The sequence below is a fragment of the Chiloscyllium plagiosum genome, unplaced genomic scaffold (genome assembly GCF_037043375.1).
Source record: "Chiloscyllium plagiosum isolate Xiang-an unplaced genomic scaffold, Cpla_swu_hap1 HiC_scaffold_18, whole genome shotgun sequence".
Taxonomy (NCBI): Eukaryota; Metazoa; Chordata; class Chondrichthyes; order Orectolobiformes; family Hemiscylliidae; genus Chiloscyllium; species Chiloscyllium plagiosum.
In genome coordinates, this window is record NW_028270156.1 from 36,574,417 (window position 1) to 36,589,711 (window position 15,295).

The 15,295-nt window shown below is 44.6% G+C and overlaps 3 non-coding genes across 3 annotated transcripts; all 3 read right to left on the reverse strand.

Annotated features, from left to right (window-relative positions):
- Positions 1 to 50: 50 nt before the first annotated feature.
- LOC148146914 (signal recognition particle RNA) lies at positions 51 to 348 on the reverse strand. Its single transcript, XR_015760276.1, has one exon.
- Positions 349 to 6,380: 6,032 nt separating this feature from the next.
- On the reverse strand, positions 6,381 to 6,678 carry LOC148146915 (signal recognition particle RNA). Its single transcript, XR_015760283.1, has one exon.
- Positions 6,679 to 12,730: 6,052 nt separating this feature from the next.
- LOC148146916 (signal recognition particle RNA) lies at positions 12,731 to 13,028 on the reverse strand. Its single transcript, XR_015760257.1, has one exon.
- Between the last annotated feature and the right edge of the window lie 2,267 nt (positions 13,029 to 15,295).

Consider the following 15,295-nt stretch of genomic DNA (forward strand, 5'->3'; position numbering starts at 1 on the left):
GTTTGCACTGATGGCAAAAGATGGGAATGCCGCAAGGTAAAGAATGGTGTAAAAGACTGCGTCTCACTGTATTGGTCAGGCTGCACTGCTGCATCCATTCACAGGTGCTATCCCACTACTGAGCAGTGCGGGGGCTTTGACCTGCTCCGTTTCCGACCTAGGCCGGTTCACCCCTCTGCAGCACACCTGGTACACCCGAGTTCCCCGAAGAGCACCATGTGGACACTGCCCTGAGTGTGGGCACCCGATCGACACAGACCACAACAGCCCAGAACTCCCAACCTCAAGTCATCCGGCAGCCTCAACCTCCCAGCAGCGGGATTACAGGCGCGCGCCACAGCCTCCGGTGATCGCGTGGCGCTTCCCTCAGTTGCCTTCAGTTCAAACGGCAGCAACAGCTCCACTGCAGACATTGCTGCAAAGACAACAGGCGGACGCAGTTTCACAGAGAGTCATCGAGTCATGCAGTACGGAAACAAACCCTTCAGCCCAATCACTCTGTGCCGAACATAATCTCAAACTAAACTCGCCGTCGCTCACTGCTACTGGTCCAGATCCAAACTTTCCCTTTTCATGTACTTACCCAAATATCTTTTAAACATTGTAACGGTGCCCACATCCATCAGTTCCTCAGGAACTTCATTCCACTGGCTAACCCCCACCCTCTATGGAAAAAAAGATGCCCCTCATGTCTTTTTTAACTCTCGCACTTCTGCCCTTGAAATGTGCCCCCTCTCCTGAAATCCCCCATCCGAGGAAAAAGACAACTACTCTTCATCCTATCTATACCCTTCATTATTTTATTTTATAAACGTCCATAAGGTTTCCACTTGACCTGCTACTCTCCAGTGTAAAAGGTTCCAGCCTATCGCTTCACTTCACTTCAGCTCTGATGTAGATTCATCGAGATTCATAACACGAGCTTGCTTTCTCTCCATCGACCATTGTGATCTCCAACACTTTTTGTTTCCTGTTACAGATTCCAGCATCTGCAGTAATTTGTTCCTACCCAGTCTATCCAGCCTTTCTTTACAGCTCAAACTTTCCATACCTGGCAAAATCCAGTAAACCTCTTCTGAATTCCTCCAGCTTAAAAATATCCTTCCTATTACTTGGCAAACAGAACTGAACACTATATTCCAGAAGATGTCTCACCAATGTCCTGCCCAAACACAACGTGACTTTTCAACGCCTATACTCAAAGGATTGAGCAATGAAGGCACAGCGTGCAAAATGTCTCTTGAACCACCCTGTCTATATGTGATGGAAACTTCAAGGAATGGTGTACCTGAACCCATTGGCCTCTCTGTTCTACCAACACTACTTGTGTATAAACACAACCAAGGCCCTACTTTTGGTTGTGCCCTATGTGTCCTACCCTTATTTGTTGAACCCAAATGCAATACCTTGCATTTATCCAGATTGAACACCATCTGCCATTTTTGAACCCATTGACCCATTTGAACAAGATCCCTTTGTAATCTTAGGAAACCTATTTCACTGGCTACTACGCTACCACTTTTGGTGCTGTCTGCAAGCTGACTAACCATGCCTTCTATATGCTCATCCAAATCATTCATATAGATGACAAACAAAAGATTTCCCAGAACCGAACCTTGTGGAACACTCTGGTGACAGGCCTTCAATCTGAAAGCAACCCTCAACCACTAGTCTCTTTCTCCTGCCATTAAGCCAATAATGCAAGCTCAATCTTGTGACCTAACTTTACTAATTAGTCTATAATGTGGAACCTTGTCAAAAGTTCTACTAAAGTCCAAGTAAACAATATCTACTGTTCTGCCTTCATCAATCGTTTTGGTAACTTCTTCAAAACTGCAAGCATGTTTGTGAGAAATTATTTTTCTCACACAAAGCCACGCTGACTATCCCGAATCAATTTATGTCTCTCTAAATGTCCATAAAGTTTATGTTTTAAAATCACCTCCATCAATCTACCCACAACCAAAGTCAGACAGGCCAATAGTTCCCGGCTTTCTCCTTACAACATTTCTTAAGCAAATCTAGGAAAAAATGTCTACTCCTATCTCTCCAAACCTTTGCTATTCATATATTTACCTAGGTGTCTTTTAAACTTTGCAATTGTGCTCAACATTCAGGATTTCCTCAGGAAGTTCATTCCACATGTGAATCACCTTCTGTGTAAAAATAAATTGCCCCTCATGTCTTTTTAAAATCTCCCTCCTCTCACCTTAAAAATATATCCCCTGTTCTTGAAATTCCCCCATCCTAGGTCTCACTCATGTCCTGTACAACCTCAAGATGACAACACTCAAAGTATAGACAACCACATATGTCCCAGGCTATGCTTGTGCCTTTGTTGGTATTTGGAACATGGAAAAGATGAGAACTTCTCATTCCTGATGAAGGGCTTATGCCTGAATGTCAATTCTCCTGCTCCTCGGATGCTGCCTGACCAGCTGTGCATTTCCAGCATCACACTCTCAACTCAGTATGTGAAACATGCCTTGTTGTGTTTCTATTCCGAGACTACCAACAACTCTTTCTCTGATATATCGATGATGTCATACCTGTGCCCAATCCCTAATTATGACACTCACCAGCCAGTTGTTTGCCTTTTCACTTAAACCATCATGTTCCCATGCTAAAATTCCCATCCTGGGTGTGCTATAGTGTTGTATTAATGTTCAATGTGAACTGGAGGAACAACATCACATTTTCATGTCACATCTCCCTATGCTAGCCCTGAACATTGAGTCAACAAACTTCACAGCATGACATCTATCCCTCCAGTTGGTTTAGAAACTGACTCCTTCCTTCACCTCCATTGCTTTTTTAAAAAAAAATGTATCGTGTTGTTTCACTCTCAACAGAATAGATTTTCTTTCTCTCATTTGCACCTAGTATCTCCATGCATTTTACATTTCCATCTCACTTTTACTAACATTACCACTCTTTTTGTCTCCTGCTCTGAGCACCATTACCATTTATTCTACTTAATGTTTCTCCCCCTCTCTCAACAGCATAAAAATGTTTAAATTCCAAGACTGTTCAGTTCTGAAGAAAACATTTCAGACGCAAAATGTTAATGCTGTTTGTTTATCCATGTCATGTATGCAGCTGGACTTTGTCAGTTGCAAGTGGTGACAACAGCTCCACTGCAGTCACTGTGTAAGTCGAGCAGGCTGTTGCACTTGATTTGATGTGATTTATCGTTGTCACACATACCTAAGTGCAGTTGAAAGTTGTGTTTTGTGTACAGAATAAGCAGATCATAGGGTGATTGAACAGAGCAAGGCAGAGAAAGTTATGGCTGCAAGGAGAGGACAAAAAGAGATCGCCATTAGATTTGAAATTTGAGAGACCCATTCGACAGACGAATAACAGCGGGTAAAAATTTGTTCTGGAACCCACTGGTATGTGCGTTTAAGCTTTTGTATCTTCTGCGTGATGGAAGAGGTTGGAAGAGATTAATACCAGGATTGGAGGTGTCACTGTTGACGCTAGCTGCCATTCCGGAACTACAGTATACGTAGAGGGAGTCCATGGCTTGTGTGATTGTCTGGGCTGTTCACATAACTTTCTGTAGGTTCTTATGGCCATGGGTAGAGCAATTACTGTACCAGCCATGATGTAGCTGGGTAGAATGCTTTCTATGATGCATCTATAAGAGTTAGTGAGGGTCCTTACAGACATGCTGAATTTCATAAGCGTTCAGAGGAAGAAGAGGCATTGTTGTGCCTTCTTGATTATCACACCTCTGTGGGAGGTTCAGTGCAGGTTGCTGGTTATCATCACTCCAAGGAATTTGACGCTATCGAACCTCTCCACCTCAGCTCCATTGATGTAAGTGGGGTCATGTTGTTCTTCTTTCTTCCGGAGGTCGATGATCAAGCTCCTTAGTTTTGCCCACCACTTTGGAGGAGAGATTGTTATCTTTGCATCATAAGATCAAGCATCCTATCTTCTTTCTGTATGCTGTCTGATATCTGTCATACAATGGTAGTGTTTTCAGTGAACTTGTAAATGGCATTCGGATGAAATTGTGCCACACAGTCCCGAGTGTACAGGGAGTGCAGTAGGAGCTTGAGTACGTATTCTTGGGAGGCGCCGGTGTTGAGGCGCATCGCAGAGGAGGTGATGTTATCTTTCTTTACTGACTGCAGTCTATGGATCAAGAGGTTGAGGATCCTGTTGCAGATAGCAGACCCAAGGCCTAGGTCTCAGAGTTTGGAGGTTAGTTTGGTTGGTATTATAATGTTGAAGGTGGAGCTGTAATCAATAAGTAGAAGCCTGACACAGGTATCTGTATTATTCAGATGTTCGTCGAATGAGTGCAGGATGAGAAAAATGGCATCTACCGTGGACCTGTTGCACTGGTAGGCAGATTGCAAGGGATTGAGGCAGGCTGGGGGTCTAGGGTTGATGTGATCCATGACTAACCTCTCAAAGGACTTTGTAACTATGGAAGTCAGAGGCATCAGGCGGTAGTCATTGAGACACATTGCATGTGCTTTCTTTGGTACCGGAATAATGGAAGCAGTTGGGGACTTCAGATTGTAACAACGAGGGGTTAAAGATGTCAGAAAGTTCTCTCGCTAGCTGGTCTGCACAGGATCTAAGTGCATGGCTGGGGACTCCATCCGGACAAGTTGCTTTCCTTGGGTTCACTCTCAAGAAGGCGATCTGACATCTGCAGCAGTGACTGGAGGAATATGAGGATCTGGGGTTGTTGGGGGCAGGTGGTATCATTCCACTGGCATTCTGTTTGAACGGATTGTAAAAAGATCAGGGAAGGCTGTGTTTTTCTCCGCTATTCTGTTCTGCTTCAATTTGCATCCTGTTATGCTGTGTAGGCCTTGTGACAGGCGATGGGTGTCCATTTGGTTAGTTTGGGTCTCTAACGTAGTCCTGTACTGCCTCTTGGCATCTGTAATAGCCTTGCAGAGGTTGTATCCAGAATTCTTATGAAAGTCTGAGTCATTCAATTTGAATGCCACCTGCCCGGTCTTCAGTAGGCAATGGATATCCCAGTTCATACAAGGTTTCTGGTTGATGAACGCACTGATTTTCTTCTTTGACACACAGCCGTCTATACAAATGCCAATCACGTCTGTGACCGTGACAGCATACTTGGCTAGGATGACTGCTGAACTCTGAAATATGGTTCAGCCCAACGATTCCAAGCAGCGCCACAGAAGCCCTTCTGCAGCTTCAGACCAGCACTGTCCTACTTTCTGTGCTAGGTCCTCAAGTTTCAGATTCTGCTTATAAACTGGGAGCAGGAACACAGTGCTGTGATCTGATTTTCAAAAGTGTATTTGTGGTATGGAGTGGTAGGCATTGTTGGTGGTTCAGTAGCAATGGTTCAACATCTGTTGCGGAAGCTTCTATGTTACATGCTCTTGTGACTGTAAGGGAAGGCAGTCGCATGATTTTGTGTGATAGAACCCTTGAACAAATTACACCTCTGCTACTATATTGCTCCATTCCAGCAATGGCCAAGATATGTTTTCAATATTAGAGTGGGAAGCAGAAGACTGAATACCGGTGGCTTTCAAGTGGCGTGCGAGAATCGCAGCAGAGAGGAACAGAGAACTTTCTTCTAGCCGATCTGCCACTTGGACCACCGCCAGTTGTAAAGTGAGGCCAGTAAGGCCCCCGTTCTTGGAAATAACGTGCATCTCGGCTGCTATTATTTCTCGCTGTCTTGTCTAAGACCTCATACTCGGAAGTGAGGAGATGGAAAAATGGGCTGTTGGTCAACTTGATTGTGGCATCATGGAAATGCCAGTCTTGCTGCCTCTTTCTTTCTCTCTGGTAGCTACAGCATGAGAGAAGTTAGAATGAGAGTTCAAGTGTTGCACAGTTTTGCAGGAGAATCATTTGCCGAAGTGAATGAATGAATGGATGACGGAGAGGGGAAAGAGCCGGGAGGCAGCTTGAACGCTTGGTGGTTGCAATGGAAGTTTAGGCAATGTGAGCAATGGAGAATTCGGGCAGGAAAATGAAGAGAGTTTTGCGCTCTCTGCTGGCCGTGGCTGGTAGGATTGTGTAAAGTGGAGATTTTCTCAGAACAGTCGGTGCTGTGAACAGCAGGGAGCAGTAAAAGAGAAGTGAATATTGAGGAGAGGTAGAAAAGGGCAGTGTGGGAAGTGTGAGGTAATGACTGAGAGAGTGTGTTTGGGTGAGTGTGGAAGACTTGTAGAGAGATTCGGTTGTTGTAAAATGTGTGGATTTGTTGTTGACTTTGTAAAGATTGGTTATCGTGAGAGTGAATAAACGTGGCGGGCGTAGGGGGTGGAGGGAGTGAGTGGGGAAGGAAGGAAGCAGGATTGAGACATCGAGATTGTTTGCACTGATGGCAAAAGATGGGAATGCCGCAAGGTAAAGAATGGTGTAAAAGACTGCGTCTCACTGTATTGGTCAGGCTGCACTGCTGCATCCATTCACAGGTGCTATCCCACTACTGAGCAGTGCGGGGACTTTGACCTGCTCCGTTTCCGACCTGGGCCGGTTCACCCCTTTGCAGCACACCTGGTACACCCGAGTTCCCAGAGGAGCACCATGTGGACACTGCCCTGAGTGTGGGCACCCGATCGACACAGACCACAACAGCCCAGAACTCCCAACCTCAACTCATCCGGCAGCCTCAGCCTCCCAGCAGCGGGATTACAGGCGCACGCCACAGCCCCCGGCGATCGCGTGGCGCTTCCCTCAGTTGCCTTCAGTTCAAAAGGCAGCAACAGCTCCACTGCAGACATTGCTGCAAAGACAACAGGCGGACGCAGTTTCACAGAGAGTCATCGAGTCATGCGGTACGGAAACAAACCCTTCAGCCCAATCACTCTGTGCCGAACATAATCTCAAACTAAACTCGCCGTAGCTCACTGCTACTGGTCCAGATCCAAACTTTCCCTTTTCATGTACTTACCCAAATATCTTTTAAACATTGTAACGGTGCCCACATCCATCAGTTCCTCAGGAACTTCATTCCACTGGCTAACCCCCACCCTCTATGGAAAAAAAGATGCCCCTCATGTCTTTTTTAACTCTCGCACTTCTGCCCTTAAAATGTGCCCCCTCTCCTGAAATCCCCCATCCGAGGAAAAAGACAACTACTCTTCATCCTATCTATACCCTTCATTATTTTATTTTATAAACGTCCATAAGGTTTCCACTTGACCTGCTACTCTCCAGTGTAAAAGGTTCCAGCCTATCGCTTCACTTCACTTCAGCTCTGATGTAGATTCATCGAGATTCATAACACGAGCTTGCTTTCTCTCCATCGACCATTGTGATCTCCAACACTTTTTGTTTCCTGTTACAGATTCCAGCATCTGCAGTAATTTGTTCCTACCCAGTCTATCCAGCCTTTCTTTACAGCTCAAACTTTCCATACCTGGCAAAATCCAGTAAACCTCTTCTGAATTCCTCCAGCTTAAAAATATCCTTCCTATTACTTGGCAAACAGAACTGAACACTATATTCCAGAAGATGTCTCACCAATGTCCTGCCCAAACACAACGTGACTTTTCAACGCCTATACTCAAAGGATTGAGCAATGAAGGCACAGCGTGCAAAATGTCTCTTGAACCACCCTGTCTATATGTGATGGAAACTTCAAGGAATGGTGTACCTGAACCCATTGGCCTCTCTGTTCTACCAACACTACTTGTGTATAAACACAACCAAGGCCCTACTTTTGATTGTGCCCTATGTGTCCTACCCTTATTTGTTGAACCCAAATGCAATACCTTGCATTTATCCAGATTGAACACCATCTGCCATTTTTGAACCCATTGACCCATTTGAACAAGATCCCTTTGTAATCTTAGGAAACCTATTTCACTGGCTACTACGCTACCACTTTTGGTGCTGTCTGCAAGCTGACTAACCATGCCTTCTATATGCTCATCCAAATCATTCATATAGATGACAAACAAAAGATTTCCCAGAACCGATCCTTGTGGAACACTGGTGACAGGCCTTCAATCTGAAAGCAACCCTCAACCATTAGTCTCTTTCTCCTGCCATTAAGCCAACAATGCGTCCAATTGGCAAGCTCAATCTTGTGACCTAACTTTACTAATTAGTCTATAATGTGGAACCTTGTCAAAAGTTCTACTAAAGTCTAAGTAAACAATATCTACTCTTCTGCCTTCATCAATCGTTTTGGTAACTTCTTCAAAACTGCAAGCATGTTTGTGAGAAATTATTTCTCTCACACAAAGCCACGCTGACTATCCTGAATCAATTTATGTCTCTCTAAATGTCCATAAAGTTTATGTTTTAAAATCACCTCCATCAATCTACCCACAACCAAAGTCAGACAGGCCAATAGTTCCGGGCTTTCTCCTTACAACATTTCTTAAGCAAATCTAGGAAAAAATGTCTACTCCTATCTCTCCAAACCTTTGCTATTCATATATTTACCTAGGTGTCTTTTAAACTTTGCAATTGTGCTCAACATTCAGGATTTCCTCAGGAAGTTCATTCCACATGTGAATCACCTTCTGTGGAAAAATAAATTGTCCCTCATGTCTTTTTAAAATCTCCCTCCTCTCACCTTAAAAATATATCCCCTGTTCTTGAAATTCCCCCATCCTAGGTCTCACTCATGTCCTGTACAACCTCAAGATGACAACACTCAAAGTATAGACAACCACATATGTCCCAGGCTATGCTTGTGCCTTTGTTGGTATTTGGAACATGGAAAAGATGAGAACTTCTCATTCCTGATGAAGGGCTTCTGCCTGAATGTCAATTCTCCTGCTCCTCGGATGCTGCCTGACCAGCTGTGCATTTGCAGCATCACACTCTCAACTCAGTATGTGAAACATGCCTTGTTGTGTTTCTATTCCGAGACTACCAACAACTCTTTCTCTGATATATCGATGATGTCATACCTGTGCCCAATCCCTAATTATGACACTCACCAGCCAGTTGTTTGCCTTTTCACTTAAACCATCATGTTCCCATGCTAAAATTCCCATCCTGGGTGTGCTATAGTGTTGTATTAATGTTCAATGTGAACTGGAGGAACAACATCACATTTTCATGTCACATCTCCCTATGCTAGCCCTGAACATTGAGTCAGCAAACTTCACAGCATGACATCTACCCCTCCAGTTGGTTTAGAAACTGACTCCTTCCTTCACCTCCATTGCTTTTTTAAAAAAAAATGTATCGTGTTGTTTCACTCTCAACAGAATAGATTTTCTTTCTCTCTTTTGCACCTAGTATCTCCATGCATTTTACATTTCCATCTCACTTTTACTAACATTACCACTCTTTTTGTCTCCTGCTCTGAGCACCATTACCATTTATTCTACTTAATGTTTCTCCCCCTCTCTCAACAGCATAAAAATGTTTAAATTCCAAGACTGTTCAGTTCTGAAGAAAACATTTCAGACGCAAAATGTTAATGCTGTTTGTTTATCCATGTCATGTATGCAGCTGGACTTTGTCAGTTGCAAGTGGTAACAACGGCTCCACTGCAGTCACTGTGTAAGTCGAGCAGGCTGTTGCACTTGATTTGATGTGATTTATCGTTGTCACACATACCTAAGTGCAGTTGAAAGTTGTGTTTTGTGTACAGAATAAGCAGATCATAGGGTGATTGAACAGAGCAAGGCAGAGAAAGTTATGGCTGCAAGGAGAGGACAAAAAGAGATCGCCATTAGATTTGAAATTTGAGAGACCCATTCGACAGACGAATAACAGCGGGTAAAAATTTGTTCTGGAACCCACTGGTATGTGCGTTTAAGCTTTTGTATCTTCTGCGTGATGGAAGAGGTTGGAAGAGATTAATACCAGGATTGGAGGTGTCACTGTTGACGCTAGCTGCCATTCCGGAACTACAGTATACGTAGAGGGAGTCCATGGCTTGTGTGATTGTCTGGGCTGTTCACATAACTTTCTGTAGGTTCTTATGGCCATGGGTAGAGCAATTACTGTACCAGCCATGATGTAGCTGGGTAGAATGCTTTCTATGATGCATCTATAAGAGTTAGTGAGGGTCCTTACAGACATGCTGAATTTCATAAGCGTTCAGAGGAAGAAGAGGCATTGTTGTGCCTTCTTGATTATCACACCTCTGTGGGAGGTTCAGTGCAGGTTGCTAGTTATCATCACTCCAAGGAATTTGACGCTATCGACCCTCTCCACCTCAGCTCCATTGATGTAAGTAGGGTCATGTTGTTCTTCTTTCTTCCGGAGGTCGATGATCAAGCTCCTTAGTTTTGCCCACCACTTTGGAGGAGAGATTGTTATCTTTGCATCATAAGATCAAGCATCCTATCTTCTTTCTGTATGCTAACTCATGGTTGTCTGATATCTGTCATACAATGGTAGTGTTTTCAGTGAACTTGTAAATGGCATTCGGATGAAATTGTGCCACACAGTCCCGAGTGTACAGGGAGTGCAGTAGGAGCTTGAGTACGTATTCTTGGGAGGCGCCGGTGTTGAGGCGCATCGCAGAGGAGGTGATGTTATCTTTCTTTACTGACTGCAGTCTATGGATCAAGAGGTTGAGGATCCTGTTGCAGATAGCAGACCCAAGGCCTAGGTCTCAGAGTTTGGAGGTTAGTTTGGTTGGTATTATAATGTTGAAGGTGGAGCTGTAATCAATAAGTAGAAGCCTGACACAGGTATCTGTATTATTCAGATGTTCGTCGAATGAGTGCAGGATGAGAAAAATGGCATCTACCGTGGACCTGTTGCACTGGTAGGCAGATTGCAAGGGATTGAGGCAGGCTGGGGGTCTAGGGTTGATGTGATCCATGACTAACCTCTCAAAGGACTTTGTAACTATGGAAGTCAGAGGCATCAGGCGGTAGTCATTGAGACACATTGCATGTGCTTTCTTTGGTACCGGAATAATGGAAGCAGTTGGGGACTTCAGATTGTAACAACGAGGGGTTAAAGATGTCAGAAAGTTCTCTCGCTAGCTGGTCTGCACAGGATCTAAGTGCATGGCTGGGGACTCCATCCGGACAAGTTGCTTTCCTTGGGTTCACTCTCAAGAAGGCGATCTGACATCTGCAGCAGTGACTGGAGGAATATGAGGATCTGGGGTTGTTGGGGGCAGGTGGTATCATTCCACTGGCATTCTGTTTGAACGGATTGTAAAAAGATCAGGGAAGGCTGTGTTTTTCTCCGCTATTCTGTTCTGCTTCAATTTGCATCCTGTTATGCTGTGTAGGCCTTGTGACAGGCGATGGGTGTCCATTTGGTTAGTTTGGGTCTCTAACGTAGTCCTGTACTGCCTCTTGGCATCTGTAATAGCCTTGCAGAGGTTGTATCCAGAATTCTTATGAAAGTCTGAGTCATTCAATTTGAATGCCACCTGCCCGGTCTTCAGTAGGCAATGGATATCCCAGTTCATACAAGGTTTCTGGTTGATGAACGCACTGATTTTCTTCTTTGACACACAGCCGTCTATACAAATGCCAATCACGTCTGTGACCGTGACAGCATACTTGGCTAGGATGACTGCTGAACTCTGAAATATGGTTCAGCCCAACGATTCCAAGCAGCGCCACAGAAGCCCTTCTGCAGCTTCAGACCAGCACTGTCCTACTTTCTGTGCTAGGTCCTCAAGTTTCAGATTCTGCTTATAAACTGGGAGCAGGAACACAGTGCTGTGATCTGATTTTCAAAAGTGTATTTGTGGTATGGAGTGGTAGGCATTGTTGGTGGTTCAGTAGCAATGGTTCAACATCTGTTGCGGAAGCTTCTATGTTACATGCTCTTGTGACTGTAAGGGAAGGCAGTCGCATGATTTTGTGTGATAGAACCCTTGAACAAATTACACCTCTGCTACTATATTGCTCCATTCCAGCAATGGCCAAGATATGTTTTCAATATTAGAGTGGGAAGCAGAAGACTGAATACCGGTGGCTTTCAAGTGGCGTGCGAGAATCGCAGCAGAGAGGAACAGAGAACTTTCTTCTAGCCGATCTGCCACTTGGACCACCGCCAGTTGTAAAGTGAGGCCAGTAAGGCCCCCGTTCTTGGAAATAACGTGCATCTCGGCTGCTATTATTTCTCGCTGTCTTGTCTAAGACCTCATACTCGGAAGTGAGGAGATGGAAAAATGGGCTGTTGGTCAACTTGATTGTGGCATCATGGAAATGCCAGTCTTGCTGCCTCTTTCTTTCTCTCTGGTAGCTACAGCATGAGAGAAGTTAGAATGAGAGTTCAAGTGTTGCACAGTTTTGCAGGAGAATCATTTGCCGAAGTGAATGAATGAATGGATGACGGAGAGGGGAAAGAGCCGGGAGGCAGCTTGAACGCTTGGTGGTTGCAATGGAAGTTTCGGCAATGTGAGCAATGGAGAATTCGGGCAGGAAAATGAAGAGAGTTTTGCGCTCTCTGCTGGCCGTGGCTGGTAGGATTGTGTAAAGTGGAGATTTTCTCAGAACAGTCGGTGCTGTGAACAGCAGGGAGCAGTAAAAGAGAAGTGAATATTGAGGAGAGGTAGAAAAGGGCAGTGTGGGAAGTGTGAGGTAATGACTGAGAGAGTGTGTTTGGGTGAGTGTGGAAGACTTGTAGAGAGATTCGGTTGTTGTAAAATGTGTGGATTTGTTGTTGACTTTGTAAAGATTGGTTATCGTGAGAGTGAATAAACGTGGCGGGCGTAGGGGGTGGAGGGAGTGAGTGGGGAAGGAAGGAAGCAGGATTGAGACATCGAGATTGTTTGCACTGATGGCAAAAGATGGGAATGCCGCAAGGTAAAGAATGGTGTAAAAGACTGCGTCTCACTGTATTGGTCAGGCTGCACTGCTGCATCCATTCACAGGTGCTATCCCACTACTGAGCAGTGCGGGGACTTTGACCTGCTCCGTTTCCGACCTGGGCCGGTTCACCCCTTTGCAGCACACCTGGTACACCCGAGTTCCCAGAGGAGCACCATGTGGACACTGCCCTGAGTGTGGGCACCCGATCGACACAGACCACAACAGCCCAGAACTCCCAACCTCAAGTCATCCGGCAGCCTCAGCCTCCCAGCAGCGGGATTACAGGCGCACGCCACAGCCCCCGGCGATCGCGTGGCGCTTCCCTCAGTTGCCTTCAGTTCAAAAGGCAGCAACAGCTCCACTGCAGACATTGCTGCAAAGACAACAGGCGGACGCAGTTTCACAGAGAGTCATCGAGTCATGCGGTACGGAAACAAACCCTTCAGCCCAATCACTCTGTGCCGAACATAATCTCAAACTAAACTCGCCGTAGCTCACTGCTACTGGTCCAGATCCAAACTTTCCCTTTTCATGTACTTACCCAAATATCTTTTAAACATTGTAACGGTGCCCACATCCATCAGTTCCTCAGGAACTTCATTCCACTGGCTAACCCCCACCCTCTATGGAAAAAAAGATGCCCCTCGTGTCTTTTTTAACTCTCGCACTTCTGCCCTTAAAATGTGCCCCCTCTCCTGAAATCCCCCATCCGAGGAAAAAGACAACTACTCTTCATCCTATCTATACCCTTCATTATTTTATTTTATAAACGTCCATAAGGTTTCCACTTGACCTGCTACTCTCCAGTGTAAAAGGTTCCAGCCTATCGCTTCACTTCACTTCAGCTCTGATGTAGATTCATCGAGATTCATAACACGAGCTTGCTTTCTCTCCATCGACCATTGTGATCTCCAACACTTTTTGTTTCCTGTTACAGATTCCAGCATCTGCAGTAATTTGTTCCTACCCAGTCTATCCAGCCTTTCTTTACAGCTCAAACTTTCCATACCTGGCAAAATCCAGTAAACCTCTTCTGAATTCCTCCAGCTTAAAAATATCCTTCCTATTACTTGGCAAACAGAACTGAACACTATATTCCAGAAGATGTCTCACCAATGTCCTGCCCAAACACAACGTGACTTTTCAACGCCTATACTCAAAGGATTGAGCAATGAAGGCACAGCGTGCAAAATGTCTCTTGAACCACCCTGTCTATATGTGATGGAAACTTCAAGGAATGGTGTACCTGAACCCATTGGCCTCTCTGTTCTACCAACACTACTTGTGTATAAACACAACCAAGGCCCTACTTTTGATTGTGCCCTATGTGTCCTACCCTTATTTGTTGAACCCAAATGCAATACCTTGCATTTATCCAGATTGAACACCATCTGCCATTTTTGAACCCATTGACCCATTTGAACAAGATCCCTTTGTAATCTTAGGAAACCTATTTCACTGGCTACTACGCTACCACTTTTGGTGCTGTCTGCAAGCTGACTAACCATGCCTTCTATATGCTCATCCAAATCATTCATATAGATGACAAACAAAAGATTTCCCAGAACCGATCCTTGTGGAACACTGGTGACAGGCCTTCAATCTGAAAGCAACCCTCAACCATTAGTCTCTTTCTCCTGCCATTAAGCCAATAATGCGTCCAATTGGCAAGCTCAATCTTGTGACCTAACTTTACTAATTAGTCTATAATGTGGAACCTTGTCAAAAGTTCTACTAAAGTCTAAGTAAACAATATCTACTCTTCTGCCTTCATCAATCGTTTTGGTAACTTCTTCAAAACTGCAAGCATGTTTGTGAGAAATTATTTCTCTCACACAAAGCCACGCTGACTATCCTGAATCAATTTATGTCTCTCTAAATGTCCATAAAGTTTATGTTTTAAAATCACCTCCATCAATCTACCCACAACCAAAGTCAGACAGGCCAATAGTTCCGGGCTTTCTCCTTACAACATTTCTTAAGCAAATCTAGGAAAAAATGTCTACTCCTATCTCTCCAAACCTTTGCTATTCATATATTTACCTAGGTGTCTTTTAAACTTTGCAATTGTGCTCAACATTCAGGATTTCCTCAGGAAGTTCATTCCACATGTGAATCACCTTCTGTGGAAAAATAAATTGTCCCTCATGTCTTTTTAAAATCTCCCTCCTCTCACCTTAAAAATATATCCCCTGTTCTTGAAATTCCCCCATCCTAGGTCTCACTCATGTCCTGTACAACCTCAAGATGACAACACTCAAAGTATAGACAACCACATATGTCCCAGGCTATGCTTGTGCCTTTGTTGGTATTTGGAACATGGAAAAGATGAGAACTTCTCATTCCTGATGAAGGGCTTCTGCCTGAATGTCAATTCTCCTGCTCCTCGGATGCTGCCTGACCAGCTGTGCATTTGCAGCATCACACTCTCAACTCAGTATGTGAAACATGCCTTGTTGTGTTTCTATTCCGAGACTACCAACAACTCTTTCTCTGATATATCGATGATGTCATACCTGTGCCCAATCCCTAATTATGACACTCACCAGCCAGTTGTTTGCCTTTTCACTTAA